Consider the following 15,090-nt stretch of genomic DNA (forward strand, 5'->3'; position numbering starts at 1 on the left):
CTGAATCCGAAACCGAAATTCAGTCGATCTTTTAAGACAAAAGGGTTCCCAGTAGTCTTCAACTTCCAGAGGTTGCTCTAGGAGTCCAGGTCATCTTTTTTGCCAGCCTGGCATCCTGTGACCCAGGCCTCCAGTTCAGGGCGGCGTTTTTGGTCGGCTCCTTTAATGGCCTTAAGAGTTCCTCAGCTCTTGCGAGCGTAGCTGCAGCGGCCTAACCTACCCAATGAGGACACGCTGGGCCCCCTCGGTGGTGCGGGTGGGGATCAGGTTGTTCCTCTTCTGCCACAAATGGGCCCATGTCACCTCAGACCAAAGGGTTCTGGAGAGAGTCAAAAAGGTACTCCCTGGAGCTTGCCCACCCCTGTTCCTGATGCCTTCATAACTTCCTCATGTGGCTTGGAGCAAAAGCAACAGGCAGTTGCCCTTACTCTAGCATCTACTAGAGCAGGGACCAGTGCCTCACAAATGCCTGCCTGTGGGTGCAAAGTCTTTGCATGGAATCCTTCAGGTTGCTGATCGACTTGGTTCGGCAGTTCGAGTTTTCGATATCCCTAGACCTCACAGAGGCTTATCTGTACATTCCCATCATAGCCCATTATAAGTGTTATCTTCACACGGAGGGGTGCATGGCAATTCCTTATTGAGTTGTATCGAGACCCGCAGTTTAAAATATGTATGGAGGAAAAATAGAAGGAGTTTGAGGAGCATCTAACGCCAACATAATAATAACCGGGGACATAAATATACACCTAGAAGACCCTAATGCAACCAATGCATGTAAATGCAGGGACTTCCTCCAGCTATGGAACCTTCACTGGCCCAGCATGCAAGCCACCCACAACAAAGGACACACAATTGATCCCATCACACACAAATTATCCTCAGACTTAAATATCACAATATCAGACACAAAATGGACAGAGATACCATGGTCAGATCACTACAAACTGAACTTTAACTTACAATTGCGGAAAAAAGGTACACAACCCAAACAAGAACCCACAACCTACATGACGAGAGGCCAAATTGACCTTACAACTTTCTGGCAAGAGATCTACAATGATGAATGGACAGCACAAACAGACTCTAAACACTTCCTTCAAAACTGGGACGACAGATGTAAGAACACACTAGACAAAATTGCACCATTACAACAAAAGACTACACGAAGAAAAAACTCAATACCTTGGTTCAATGAAGAACTGAAAATACTAAAAACACAGGTCAGAAGACTTGAACGGACGTGGAAGAAAAGGAAAGACGAACAGATACTCAATGAATGGAAACCACAACAAAGAAAATACAAATATGCAATAAGGCAAACCAAAAGAGCATACTATAGAACCAAAATAGGACCTGACTACAAAGACGCACACAAACTATACCAACTCGTAAATAAACTAATAGACACTACACCAATTACAACAACCAGTACAGACATCCCAACGGCAGATGACCTTGCTAAGTACTTCAACGAGAAAATCATAAAATTACGGTCCACGTTACCACTGACCACAAAAAATTCATGGACTGCATGGATCCAACCCCCGGTGAATACCCAGTGGATTGAATTTGGAACAGCTTTGATCTATTAACCGAAAACACCATTTCTCAAGCAATCAACAAATTTTCTAAAACCCACTCCAAATTGGACACTTGTCCCAGCTATCTAATAAGGTCCGCCCGCAAACGCTTTATAACAGAAATCACGACACACCTGAATTACATGCTACAACATGGACTGTTCCCCAAAGACAAAGGAAACATATTACTCACATCGATACCCAAAGACCTAAAGAAAAAACTAAACAACACGGCAAATTATCGACCAGTGGCATCCATCCCCCTGATTGTCAAAATAATGGAAAGCATGGTAACACAACAACTCACCAACTACTTAAACAAATTCACAATACTACATGAATCACAGTCAGGATTCAGATCCAACCATAGTACTGAAACAGTGATAACCACCCTCATAACCAAATTCAAACAACTAATAGCAACCAGACACATTGTGTTGCTCCTTCAATTCGACATGTCCAGCGCGCTTGACATGGTCAGCCACCAAATACTCTCGAACATCCTAGACTACTTCGGGATTGGAGGAAACGTACTAAAGTGGTTCCAAGGATTCCTAGAAGCTAGAACCTAACAAGTGATCTCAAAATCAAAAACGTCAACACCATGGACACCAGAATGTGGAGTCCCACAAGGATCACCGTTGTCACCAACCTTATTCAACCTAATGATGACACCTCTAGCTAAATCGCTATCCAACCAAGGTCTCAACCCGTACATTTATGCAGATGATGTCACGATATACATCCTGTTCAAGCATGACCTAACCAAAATTACAAAAGAAATCCAACATAGCCTCCAAATAATGAATTCATGGGCAGATGTATTCCAATTGAAACTAAACGCAAAAAAGACACAATGTCTCATCTTATCTTCACAATACAACTCAAATAAAAATAATACTATAAACACTCCAGCCTATACTCTCCCGGTCTCTGATAGTTTGAAAATTTTGGGTTACGATTGACCGAAATCTCACACTAGAAGACCATGCGAAAAATACAACAAAGAAAATGTTCTACGCAATGTGGAAACTTAAAAGAATCAAACCTTACTTCCCAAGGGAAACATTCCGCAGCCTAGTACAAGCAATGGTGCTAAGTCACCTAGACTACTGTAATGCAATTTACGCAGGTTGCAAAGAACAAGTCATTAAGAAGCTTCAGACAGCCCAAAACACAGCAGCCAGACTCATATTTGGGAAAGCAAAATACGAAAGCGCCAAACCCTTAAGGGAAAAACTACACTGGCTTCCATTAAAAGAACAAATTGCGTTCAAAGTTTGCACCATGGTCCACAAAATTATACAAGGGGAAGCTCCGACCTACATGACAGACCTTATAGACCTACCTGCTAGGAAGGCAAAAAAATCAGCACGCACATTCCTCAACCGCCATTACCCCAACTGCAAAGGATTAAAATACAAGTCCACATACGCAACCAGTTTTTCCTACATTTGCACGCAGCTATGGAACGCACTTCCAAAGACCATAAAAACAACGCAAGATTTAACTATCTTCCGAAGACTATTGAAAACTGACATTCAAGAAGGCATACCACAAACAACCGTCCTATTTACTAAACAATAAGACTGAAGAATAAGACTGGATCGACCTTAATCACATGATCGAATAACCTCATTGCTTTTGATAAACAAATAATCCCACTTCTAATCTAATATCGATTACTATGTAACCACACAGTGCTGACTAACCTCACTGCCAAACACTATCACTTTTACCCTAATGTCAATACCTGAGCAACAACATAATGTTGACACCTACGCAAGATCACAATGTATTCTTATACCATGTATGTACGCACTGAATGTAAAACCATGTGCAGCTCTGTAGACCAGAAATGGCAATCGCCACTACGGCAAATGTAAGCCACATTGAGCCTGCAAATAGGTGGGAAAATGTGGGATACAAATGCTACAAATAAATAAATAAAATAAATAATAAAGGTCACCAACAGCAAGCAAGCTTATATTGGGAAACAGCTAAGGCAGTGATAAGGGGGGAAATAATAGCTTACAGGGCTAGGGCTAGGAAAATGAGGGATAAGGAAATTTTACATTTAGAAAAAGAAGTCAGAGTTCGGCGGGTAGATTTTGGGTCAGCGAACACTGAGGAAAAGAAAAGGGCACTCCTGGCTTCCCAAAAAGAATTGAATGAACTATTGCATCAAAGGGCGAGGAAGTCACAGGAATACTATAAACATCAGCTTTATCTGTATGGGAATAAAGCGGAGGCATTGCTGAGCCGATTAGCACATGGTAAGCGGGGGCCCTCTAGGATTTTGCAAATAAAGGATAGGGGAGGGAAGCTATTGAGGGGAGTGGAGGAGATTACAGAGCGCTTCCGTGAATATTACAAAGCATTGTATGAGGAACCAAGTGATATTATACCGGATAGTGCAGTATATTTGGACAATCAGGTGTTACCAAGAATATCGGAAGCGCAAAAGGCTGTACTAAATAGCCCAATAGTGGAAGGGGAGTTAATGTTGGCACTGCAACAGAGCCATATTCACAAAGCCCCAGGACCAGATGGATTTAGCATCGCATTTTATAAGTTACTGCAAGAGCAGGTAACGCCTCCATTGCTTAATCTTTTCAACACAATGGTGAGCTCAGGGCAAATGTCGGACTCGCTTAATATTGCAAAAGTAATAGTACTATTAAAACCTGGCAAGGAGGGGACGGAGGTGGGGTCCTATAGGCCCATCTCCTTGTTGAACAATGACGTCAAGCTATATGCTAAGATACTGGCAAATAGGTTGGCCAGAGTGCTCCCAGATTTAATAGCGTCTCAGGCAGGTTAGCAGTGAGTAATATTAGAACCTTACTAGCCTCTTTGGAGACAGTGGACGCACAGAAAAGGCCTTCTGTGCTGGTCAGTTTCGACGCAGAGAAGGCCTTTGATCGTGTCGTTTGGAAGTTCATGTTTGAGGTGTTGGCAAGGGTGGGGATAGAGGGGGCTTTTAGAGATGCAGTGGGAGCACTTTATTCGAATCCACAGGCATACATGTGGCTAAATGGGGAGCAATCCGAGCTATTCCCGATTCGGCGTGGTACGCGGCAGTGCTGCCCGTTGTCCCCATTATTATTTGTCCTGACGTTAGACCCACTAATAAGAGAAATTAGTGTTCACCCAGAAGTGCAGGGAGTAAACTGGGGGCCCCATACATTTAAAGTTTCCGCGTTTGCTGACGACATTCTAGTGCATCTTACGCAGCCCAAATGCTCGTTAGAGGCGTTGTTGGAACTTTTTCAGGAATATGGAGACTTTGCAGGTTTTAAAGTCAACTATTCTAAGTCTCAGGCGTTGACGGCTAGTGATAAGGTGCGAGAGATGTGGGGAGGAGCATTTCCGTTAAAATGGGCGTCAGAATCACTTCAGTATCTGGGAGTGTGAATTTCAATGAAAACCTCTGCTTTGCACCACCTTAACATTACTAGCTTGATAGAGGCCATGAAGGGGCAGTTGAGCAGATGGAAGGCTCTCCCACTTACCATGCATGGGAGGATACACTTATTTCGAATGGTGGAGTTTCCGAGGTGGTTGTATACCTTCCAGGTGCTCCCCTTGCGGTTAAAAAGTAAGGACCTTGCTGCAGATCTACACACAGGTGAGGAAATTTATTTGGAGGGATACAAAGCCCAAACTTCCGTTACATTTATTAATGGGTACGTGGGCCACAGGAGGGATGGGTCTTACGGACCTCCGTCGTTACAACCAAGCTTGCTTGCTGAGACACCTTGGGGATTGGTTGTTGGACAGAGAGGACTTTACCCATCGAAATATGGAGCAAGAGTACTTTAAGCCCTATCATTTGTATTATTTACTACAGTGTCCAGGGAACGCAGTAACAGGCTCGGTGGGAAGTAGTGTAATATTGGGGCCCCTGAGGGGTGTTTAGAGGGACTTAGTTAGGAGTTGGGGGGTAGCGGCAGACATCTCGGACCTCCTACCATTACAGGGCAACACTCAGTTCACACCAGGGTCGGAGTCAAAGGTATTTCAGGGATGGGCGGAACTGGGCATCACACGGTTAGAACATGTTCTTGGTTTTCGGGGACAATTGTTGAGCCTAGGGGCTTTAGGGTTGGGGATAGACATTAGTCATCTATTTGCATATGGTCTGCTGACCCTGAACCAGGAGAAGTTGGGAGAGGGTCACGGGCGTAGGGTAGGGGAATTCTTCAGTACTATTCCTGGAGAGAGGCTGTCGGTTTCTGGGCTGCAGAAGGCCCTGTGGGGTTTGGGACCTGGGAAAGAGGTTGGGAACATTCGAGTAAGGTGGTGTCAAGACTTACAGCAGCCAAATTTACCACTCGATTTCCGGAAGTTGGTTTCTCGCATACCCTCGCTGTCTGGGAATGCCGCGCTCTGGGAATGCCAGTATAGAATCCTGTATAGGGCATATATGGCCAAGCCTCAGGTGTTTCAAATTGGAGGAGCACTGGACCCACTGTGCTCCAGGTGTCAGCGGGAGGAGGAAGTGTTGTTTCATTCACTTTGGGAGTGTTATAGGATCCAGTCTTACTAGAAGCAGATAGTTCAGTATCTGGAAAGGGTGGTGCAGTGTAGGATCCAGTTTACTCCCCTGGGGGTTTTGCTTGACCAATATGAAACGTTTAAATTATCGCATAAAGGGGCTCAGCAGTTCGTCTGAAAGGCCTGCATAATTGGGAAGAAACTTATAATGAATAATTGGTTGAGTGCGGAAGCGCCAGATTACTGGAATTGGAGAAACCGACTGTGTGAGATGTTGTTGAGGAACACAGGGTGGCGGGATCCTCCCCAAAGAGAAAGAAAGTATTTTTGGAGATATGGGACTTTTATATTCAGACGCTGTCCTCAAAGGCTCGTAGTTTTATACTGAATAGACTTTGATAGCCTTATGGTTCTTTTTTTTTTTTTTTTTTTTTTTTAATTGTATCATTTCTCAAGTGTGGTAAGGTTGGAGGGAAGAATAATTGGGAGAAAAAGTTACAAATGCACGCATCATCTTACTAGGGGCCTTTTGGGGGGGTGATTATAGTTGGGAGGGGGGAAGGAGGTGGAGGGGGGGTAGAAAAGAAGAAAATTTCTTGTAGAATTGGAACGGTGCACTGTATTTATCGGAAGAGTTTTGCAATTGTTATTTGGTGGTTTTATGCCAGACTGTTGTATTTTGTTTGCCAATAAAAAAGATTTAAATATAAGTGTTACCTTCACTTCGGTGTGCTTGGGCACTCCCCCATTCTCTATTTCTGTGGATAACACTCTCTTCCTGTCTCATCAGCGCGTAACCTTGGGTTCATCTTCGACTCCTCCCTCTCCTCCTCTGCACATATTCAACAGACTGCTAAAACCTGTCGTTTCTTTCTCTATAATATCAGCAAAATTCGCCCTTTCCTTTCTGAGCACACTACCAGAACCCTCATCCACACTCTTATCACCTCTCACTTAGACTATTGCAACTTGCTTCTCATAGGTCTCCCACTTAGCCATCTCTCTCCTCTTCAATCTGTTCAAAATTTTGCTGCACGACTAATATTCCGCCAGTGTCGTTATGCTCATATTAGCCCTCTCCTCAAGTCACTTCACTGGCTTCCTATCCGTTTCCGCATACAGTTCAAACTCCTCTTATTGACCTATAAGTGCATTTTCACTCTGCAGCTCCTCTGTACCTCTCCATTCTCATCTCTCCCTACATTCCTCCCCGGGAACTCCGTTCACTGGGTAAATCTCTCTTATCTGCACCCTTCTCCTCCACTGCTAACTCCAGACTCTGTTCCTTTTATCTTGCTGCACCATATGCTTGGAATAGACTTCCTGAGCCGGTATGTCAAGCTTCATCTCTGGCCGTCTTCAAATCTAAGCTAAAAGCCCACCTTTTTGATGCTGCTTTTAACTCTTAACCCTTATTTCACTTGTTCAGAACCCTTATTTTATCAACCTCACTTTAGTATTCCCTTATCTCTTATTTGTCCTGTTTGTCCTAATTAGATTGTAAGCTCTGTCGAGCAGGGACTGTCTCTTCATGTTCAAGTGTGCAGCGCTGCGTACGTCTAGTAGTGCTTTAGAAATGATAAGTAGTAGTACTGTTTCCAGTTTCATGCCTTGCCCTTTGGTCTGGCCACGGTACCACCCCCCCCCCCCCCCAACACCTTTTCCAAGGTGATGGTGGTGGTTACTGCTAATCTGCATCACCAAGGGATCAGACTACATCCTTACTGGGACGACTGGCTGATTCAGGTGGATTCAGCAGCAGAAGTCAACCTTGCCACTTCTCAGGCCATTCTTTGGTTGGAGACCCTAGGCTCGGTCACAAATCAAGGCAAGAGTGACCTGGCTCCCTCCCAGATCCTAGGATACCTGGAAGTCTGATTTGACACTGTCCGGAGGATGGTGTTCCTTCTGGAGGTCTGAGCAGAGAAGCTTCAGGCATAGAAAACCAGACTGTGAGCTCCCTGTTCCCACAGTATGGGACTAGTTGCAGCTCCTGGGTTCCATGGCTGCAATGTGTTTTTAATTACCTCTTTTTATAGACCTCTTTCTGACTCCGTCACACGGGGGACTAAAGGTACTTATTTCATATATCAGGTTCTGTATAGTTTCTCTAACCTCCATTGTCACCCAATCATAAGGGGGTGGCATTAGGAGCTGTAATTGAAAACTAATTCCCATAATTACTGCTTTCTGTTTTTTTTTCTGGATCTAGATATACTCTGGGCCATTTATGTTCCCACATAAATCTTATTAAACATCTGTCTAAGTTTCTGCAAAGACTGAGTGTCACTTGTATATGATCTACCTTGTAGGCTAAATGTAAGGTAAAGAGAAGATAGAATCAATAAAAATAAAGACAGAGATAGGTTTAGATAGATAGATACATTTTATTTCTTACCCAAACACAGGTCTTCAAGTTGATACAAATACAGACATCAGATTCTGGTTTCAGCCGCACAGGGCTTCGCCGTCTGACAGAAGCTTCGGAGAAGACTCTCAAACTAAGCCAAAATCTCCCCTCTTTTATACACAAACCTCTCCATAGAAGTGAATGGTGAGAAACCTTGCTCCTAATCTTTCTCACTTTCTGAGATCATACTTTCCCATGCGGTCTGCTGTCTGATGTGCCCACCTCCTTCCGTTCTCAGCTACTGCTAATTATCAACATGTTTTGGGAAGCGTTGAGATAACAGTTTCACATCTTCCGGCTGCAATACTTTTCACACCATCTCATGAACTCTGTATTACCTCTGTATCATTGTATACCAAAACTAATAAGCTCCATTTTATTCATCTGATCCATCATTCTTTCATTACAGGTGCTGATTTAAATTAAAAGTTGTACCAGTTTGTATCAGGACTCATTGTTCAGACCTGCTTTTTTTCAGATTCTCAAATATTAATTCACTTGCTTGCTGTTTGGCCTAGTCAGTATTTTTTTCAGTTGTTCTAGGCTGCATAGCTTTGGCCATCACTATTCCAGTGGTAGCCTTAAAGCTAGGCCATATATTAACAAATGCTAGAATGCTGGAAGTGGCACCTTGAACGAGGGCTCACATACAGCCCTTGCAGTGGGCTCTGTTGTCTTGGCAGGCTTCGGTCTCGCAGGACTTCCACCATTCTGTGCCTTTTTCTTCCAAGGAGACCCAGGTGGCTAGACTTTCCGCTTCAGTGTGCTTCTGTCAGTGAGCAGAGAGACACCTGCGGTCCTTCACAATGATCTATTTTGCGGGCATGGACACTATGCAAGTGGACTTTTTAGTCACTGTCTCCTGGACTCAGGAGAATGGGAGCTGGGGCAACAGGCCTGTAAGCTCATTCTGGACCGCTGGAGCCCCCGCTGTTTGATCAGAGCCAATGCGAAAGTGGAGTGTTTTTTAGTTGTTGGAGGGAGCCAGCCTCTCAAGGGATAGAAGCCCTAGTCCAGTCTTAGCCACTAGAGGAACCTCTGTATGTATTCCCTCCATGGCCTCCTAGGCCACATTCTGCGCAGGATTGTGCCCCACCCTCCTCTGATCTTGCTTGGCCTTGTAAACTATCCAGCTTATTTTCGAAAGTGATCGCCGGCCATTTCCCAACATAAATCGGGAGATGGCCGGTGATTTCGGAAAAGCGGCAAAATCGGTATAATGGAAAGCGGCATTTTTGACAGCATCGCCGCTTTCCCGTCGCTTCGCTGGCGAAAGTTCAAGGGGGCGTGTCAGTAGATTAGCGAAGGCAGGACATGGGCGGGCATGGGCGTGGCTACCAGATGGCCGGCTTTCGCCGATAATGGAAAAAAAAAAGCGGCGTTAAGCAGTATTTCGCCGGCTTTACTTGGTCCTTTTATTTTCACGACCAAGCCTCAAAAAGGTGCCCCAACTGACCAAATGACCACTGGAGGGAATCGGGGATGACCTCCCCATACTCCCCCAGTGGTCACCAACCCCCTTCCAAACTAAAAAAATAAAACTAAAAACCTTTTTTGCCAGCCTGTATGCAAGCCTCAAATGCTGTACCCACCTCCATGACAGCAGAATGTGTTGTATCCTCCGACAGCCTTTCCCTGGTTGCGATGTGGCTCTCGGGTGAGTGTGACACCTTTTCTGTTAGGTGCCCTGCAGAGTCACATTACCAATGCATTGTGTTGGGTGTAGGGTACTGGGCTCTACTCCCATGGTGCTTTTCCCCCCTGCCAACCAGGTCAGAGTGTGCCCTGTTTTGTTTCCTGTTGTAGTCCATGCGGTAGTGGCCATTTTTGTAAGCCAGTTTGTTCCTTTTCCTGTGTTACCCACGTTAGAGAACGTAGTTCTTACCTTGAATGGTGCTGAAAGAGGGCATTGTACACCATTGTGCCAGCTCTGACCTACTGCTAATCTTAGTACCAGGGGACTCTTTGCCAGTGGGGCACAACCTCTGATCTGCAGTTCACTGTGAGTAAACGTGCTTATTTCAAGAAAGGACTTTTTCAGAGAGATTAGTCTTCAGGTGTGAACTGGTGTGCCAAAGTTATACAGCAGCAATAAGTCCTGGAGGCTGTATGCAGGTCCCTGGAGCAATTTTAGTGAGTGCAGTACATTTGTGGGTAGTGGGTTTGGGGGCTCAGCTCCCAAAGTAAGGGAGATATGCACGAGGGAGCTTTTCTGAAGTCCACCGTAATGACCCCTAGGGTGGCTGGTTGGTGTCCTGGCATGTCAGGGGGGCCAGTGCACTAAAAATGCTGGCTCCTCCCACGGCCAAATGCCTTGAATTTGACCGGGGTTTGAGATGGCCGACATAACTTTCCATTATCGCTAAAAAACTAAGCCGGCCATCTCAAACCCTGGCCAAATCCAAGGCATTTGGCTGGCCGGAACCGTATTGTCGAAACAAAAGATGGCCGGCCATCCTTTTTGAAAATACGGGTCTGGCCAGCTGTTTGCGGCGCCGCCAAAATACATCGCTGGCCATGTATTTCTCCGGCGCCGTTCGATTATGCCCCTCCACGGTACGTAGACCTCATGTGCTTACTGGAGGGTAACCTTCTCCCATTGCCCATAAGTTGGGGCCTTCTCAGTAGAAATGGAAGATAGGACTCCCTGACCATTGAAAGGAGACACTTAGAGAAGCATGGTTTTTCTCCTCTTTCTGAAGTTTTCCACATCCGTCTTATGTCGGCGTCTGGAAAGTTTTTGAGATCTGGTGTGCAGGATGGTCGCTGTTCCCTTGAGACCTCAGGTCCCCAATATTCTGTGCTTCTTACAGCATAGCCTGGATCAGGGTCTGGTGTTAGGTTCCATGAGGGTCTGGGTATCTGCTCTTTCCAGTTTTCAGGGTAAAGTGAAGGATGCCTCTGTAGCATTGTATGGGAAGGTGACCCTTTCTTCCTAAGGTGTGCCTCCATTCCATTTGAACTGGGACGTTTGCTTGCCCTTCCTTGTAGTGGAAGGCACTGCTCCTATGGACAGGAAACTCAATGTCACGGAATACCTTTCACCGACCAGGGGTTATCCCTGTGGCCACTTAGGAGGTCTGCCCTTAGCATTGCTCATGTCTGTCTGCACCTGGGCACGTGCTGTACACCAGCACCCTCCTCCCACCAAATAGGTCCCAACTACCTCTGGACGAGTCTCCCGCTCTCAAGTTATTCCTGGTGATTTCTAGGATACTGGAGCCACACTCCCAGTTGTCTCACAGTTCCTAGAAAGCACTCACAGACCTAACATGCAAACCACCAGACAAGCAGAGTCTATAAACTAAAAAAAAAAAAAAATGTTTTATTGTCATAAAAATATTAAAAAGTGAACCATAAAAACAGCACACAATAAAAGGTAACTGAATATGGATAATATGGATCAGTATTTAAAAAAATCTAAACATTTAGTCACTACCTGGATAGTGCCTGGGGAGTACAGGAAATATAGCTGCTCACAGGTTACAGAATATAACTGCTTACAGGGTCTCAATGAAGAGATCTTTCTCTCTCCTCTGCCTGGCTGGGACTGGGGAAAAAGCCAGTACATCCTGGCTGAATTTGAGCTCCTGGGCTAATTGGAACTCAGAACAACATTTTTTTTAAAGTAGCTGGCCACATCACTACAGATTACTTCCTCTCGGTGTTAAACTAAAGAAGGAACAGTCATTTTTTTCTGTGACATCTTTAAATATAAACATGCACCACTTGCTGGCCAAACTAGAGAAATACACTTCATGAAATCGTTCTATAATTCATATGCTGGAAAACTCACCATTTCACCACACTCCACAAGCTGGACGTCTGGAGGATGCTGCTCCAGTACTTGTAGAGGAGAAATGATTTCAGCCTCTCTGATCTCCTCTTTGTTCTTTTTCATGGTCCTAGGAGGAGCCAAGTGGCATGTAAGGCATCCATTGTGAGGTGGCTCAAGACGGCTATTGAATCCATCTGTTTGCAAGAATTGTCTGGTGTCTCTAGGCCTGAAGGCCCTTGTCACATGCATTCAGGCAGTGGCTCCTGAAGAGATTTGCAATGTGGAGTGCCCTATACAGGTGACTTGATCATCGCTCCATTCCTTTGTCAAACATACAGATTAGACATGTTGGCCAAGGCCTGTTCAGACATTGACAGAGCTGTCATTCAGGGGGCCTTGTCTTTCCCCGCCCAGGAGATCTGCTTCGGTATATCCCACTTGTGCAGAACAGTGTAGCTAGATTCTAAGGAAGGAGAAATTGTCTTACCTGATAACTTTCTGGTCTGCAATCTGCCCTTGCTCTGCGTTTTCCCTTACGATGTATTTTAAAAAATAAATGAGAAGAGTCAAATCACATGTATTATAATTTACAGCAATACAGGTTTCCCTTGATATTGCTATATCAGTATGCAGCATAGTGAATGCCATTGTGGTGATAAGATCGCCGATTCATTACAGCTGCAGTGGTCGATAGGGCATGGATGCATGACAAATAGGGACCTTCTACTTTGGCAGATGCATACTGCACTACCAGCTAATACCAGTGAGGTCACTGATAGAGCTTTGCTTTATCTTCCTCAATCTGCTGGTAGGGGGGGATAATGCTCACTTCCTTAGTGGCCATTCCATGATTGTCCATGCATTTGATTTGGGGATCTTTGGAACTTTGGTGCTTCTTTTGGTGGCACAAAAAACTTTTTTTTTGCTCTTTGCCTCTGCCTCATTGCTAGTGAAGTGTTTGTTGGATCACTTATTCCCCGGGGGTTTTACACCCAGAAGGCTGGGTCCCTCCCTATCAGTTGGCCACCCTTTCAGGGGACCTTGTGTTCCTCTGCCTTAGCTCTGCTCGGTGCCTTGAGTGCCTGTTCCTCTTCTAGCTGTGAGCTGTTGCCTTTAATTCTGCAGACAAGGAAAAAAAAGACCAGTGGCACAAAAAAAACAAACAAAAAAAGCAAGCAAGCCAGCCTGACAGAGAAAAACCTTCCCAGCTGTACATTACTCACAGTTCAGCTGAATGCTATGGCTTCACTCATTTGAGTGCTCGGAGGTTCCTGCATCTTCAGATGGTCTCAGTGGCATGAATGTAGAAAAGCTTTGCCTGTGCCGGGAGTGTGGTAAAAAGGATGTTCTGATTCCCTGTGCTCCTTGCGGGCTTTGTGGGGAATCGAAGTTGGCTTTTTCAGCATCTGGAGGATCGCAGCGCATAGAGGAAGCAGCGAGTGATGAGGTCTTCTAGCAGGTCCCTTGGCAACAGGCTCGACTGGTGGGAAACACTGCTGTCTTGCTTTCTTCTCGGCAGACAGAGCTTCCTACTCAGTTGGTGCGCGAGTGCTCTGTCCCAGGTATCTCAACTGCCCATGATAAATCTGTGATGGGGGATGTAGGTTTCTCCCCAGAATTTGTTTGGACATTATTCAGGGCCTGGAAGTTTGGGGGTTCTGTGTCTGGGGACACATGGAGAAGGGGTTTCTCTGGAGCCAGCCAAATGGCCCAGGGTGGACTGGGACCGCTCATCTGGTGGAGTTAGACCACAATAGGACCTCTCGGACCCCAAGGAGACCCCTTGGCAGGAAGTGGATCTTGGGGAGGCCAGGGACCTACCTCCGGGGAAGGATTCCATGGTTGTCTGTATCTTTCAGAGAGAGGAGTTGACAGAATTGATTTAGCAAGTCATCTTGGTGCTGAATTTTGAGGAGGAGGTCCCTGCTGAAGGCACAGTGAAAAAGGTGGACCTGTTGGTTAAGGGCATTAGGTGGATGTCTAAGTCCTTCCCTATGAACCAGGATCTGTGGGATATGGTCCAAGCGGAGTGGAAATCCCTGGATGCTCCCTGCAAGGTTGCAAGGGCTATGGGCAAGTTGTATCCATCCTTCCGCTCTCCTACTGTGGACACGCTGGTAATGGCAGTCACAAAGAAGACTACAATTCCTGTGGAAAGGGATGCTGCCCTTAAGGATCCCCAGGATAAGAGAATAGAGGCTCTGCTCAAGCATAGCTTTGACCTCTTGGCTCTGGCCCTGCAGGTCTCTCTCTGTGGGGGTCTGGTGTTGCAGCATATTTTCGATGTGCAAAGAGGCTTCTGGATGCTACTGTGGCAGATCCATGGTCGGTAGCCAGGGATCTAGCTAAGCTGTAAATGGGGGCCTTCTTTTTGGCAGATATGTTATATGATTTTCTTCAGGTATCGGCTAAAAATATGGCCCTTTCCGTGAACGCCCACAGAGCCTTATGGTTTTGAGGCTGGGCGGCTCACATTGCCTCTAAATTTAAAGCTTTGTTCTCTTCCATTTCATGGCTCCATTTTATTTGGGGAAGAGTTGGATAAGCTGGTGAGAGGTCTCATTGTGGGTGCTATCCAAGAGTACCATGGCATAGCATAAGTCAGTTGGCAAGGCAGCACAAGAAGTCATCAGGTTGTGGAGGAGGCCTCCACCCTTCTTTGCTAGGCAGAAGCTCACTTATCTTGGCTGCTAGGGAAGGAGAAATTAGATCTTACCTACTAATTTTCTTTCCTTTAGACCTTCCAGACTGGTCAAAGGACCACAAGGAATTTGGAAGAATTTATGGTCATGCGCTTTCAGGGGAAGGGAGTCCTCAGA

The 15,090-nt window shown here is 45.6% G+C and overlaps 1 protein-coding gene across 2 annotated transcripts in view; it reads left to right on the plus strand.

The window, feature by feature from the left end:
- Nucleotides 1-15,090, plus strand: part of KIAA0100 (KIAA0100 ortholog) — a 144,726-nt gene that overhangs the window by 32,470 nt on the left and 97,166 nt on the right. The window lies entirely within an intron of this gene.

The sequence above is a fragment of the Microcaecilia unicolor genome, chromosome 13 (genome assembly GCF_901765095.1).
Source record: "Microcaecilia unicolor chromosome 13, aMicUni1.1, whole genome shotgun sequence".
Classification (NCBI taxonomy): Eukaryota; Metazoa; Chordata; class Amphibia; order Gymnophiona; family Siphonopidae; genus Microcaecilia; species Microcaecilia unicolor.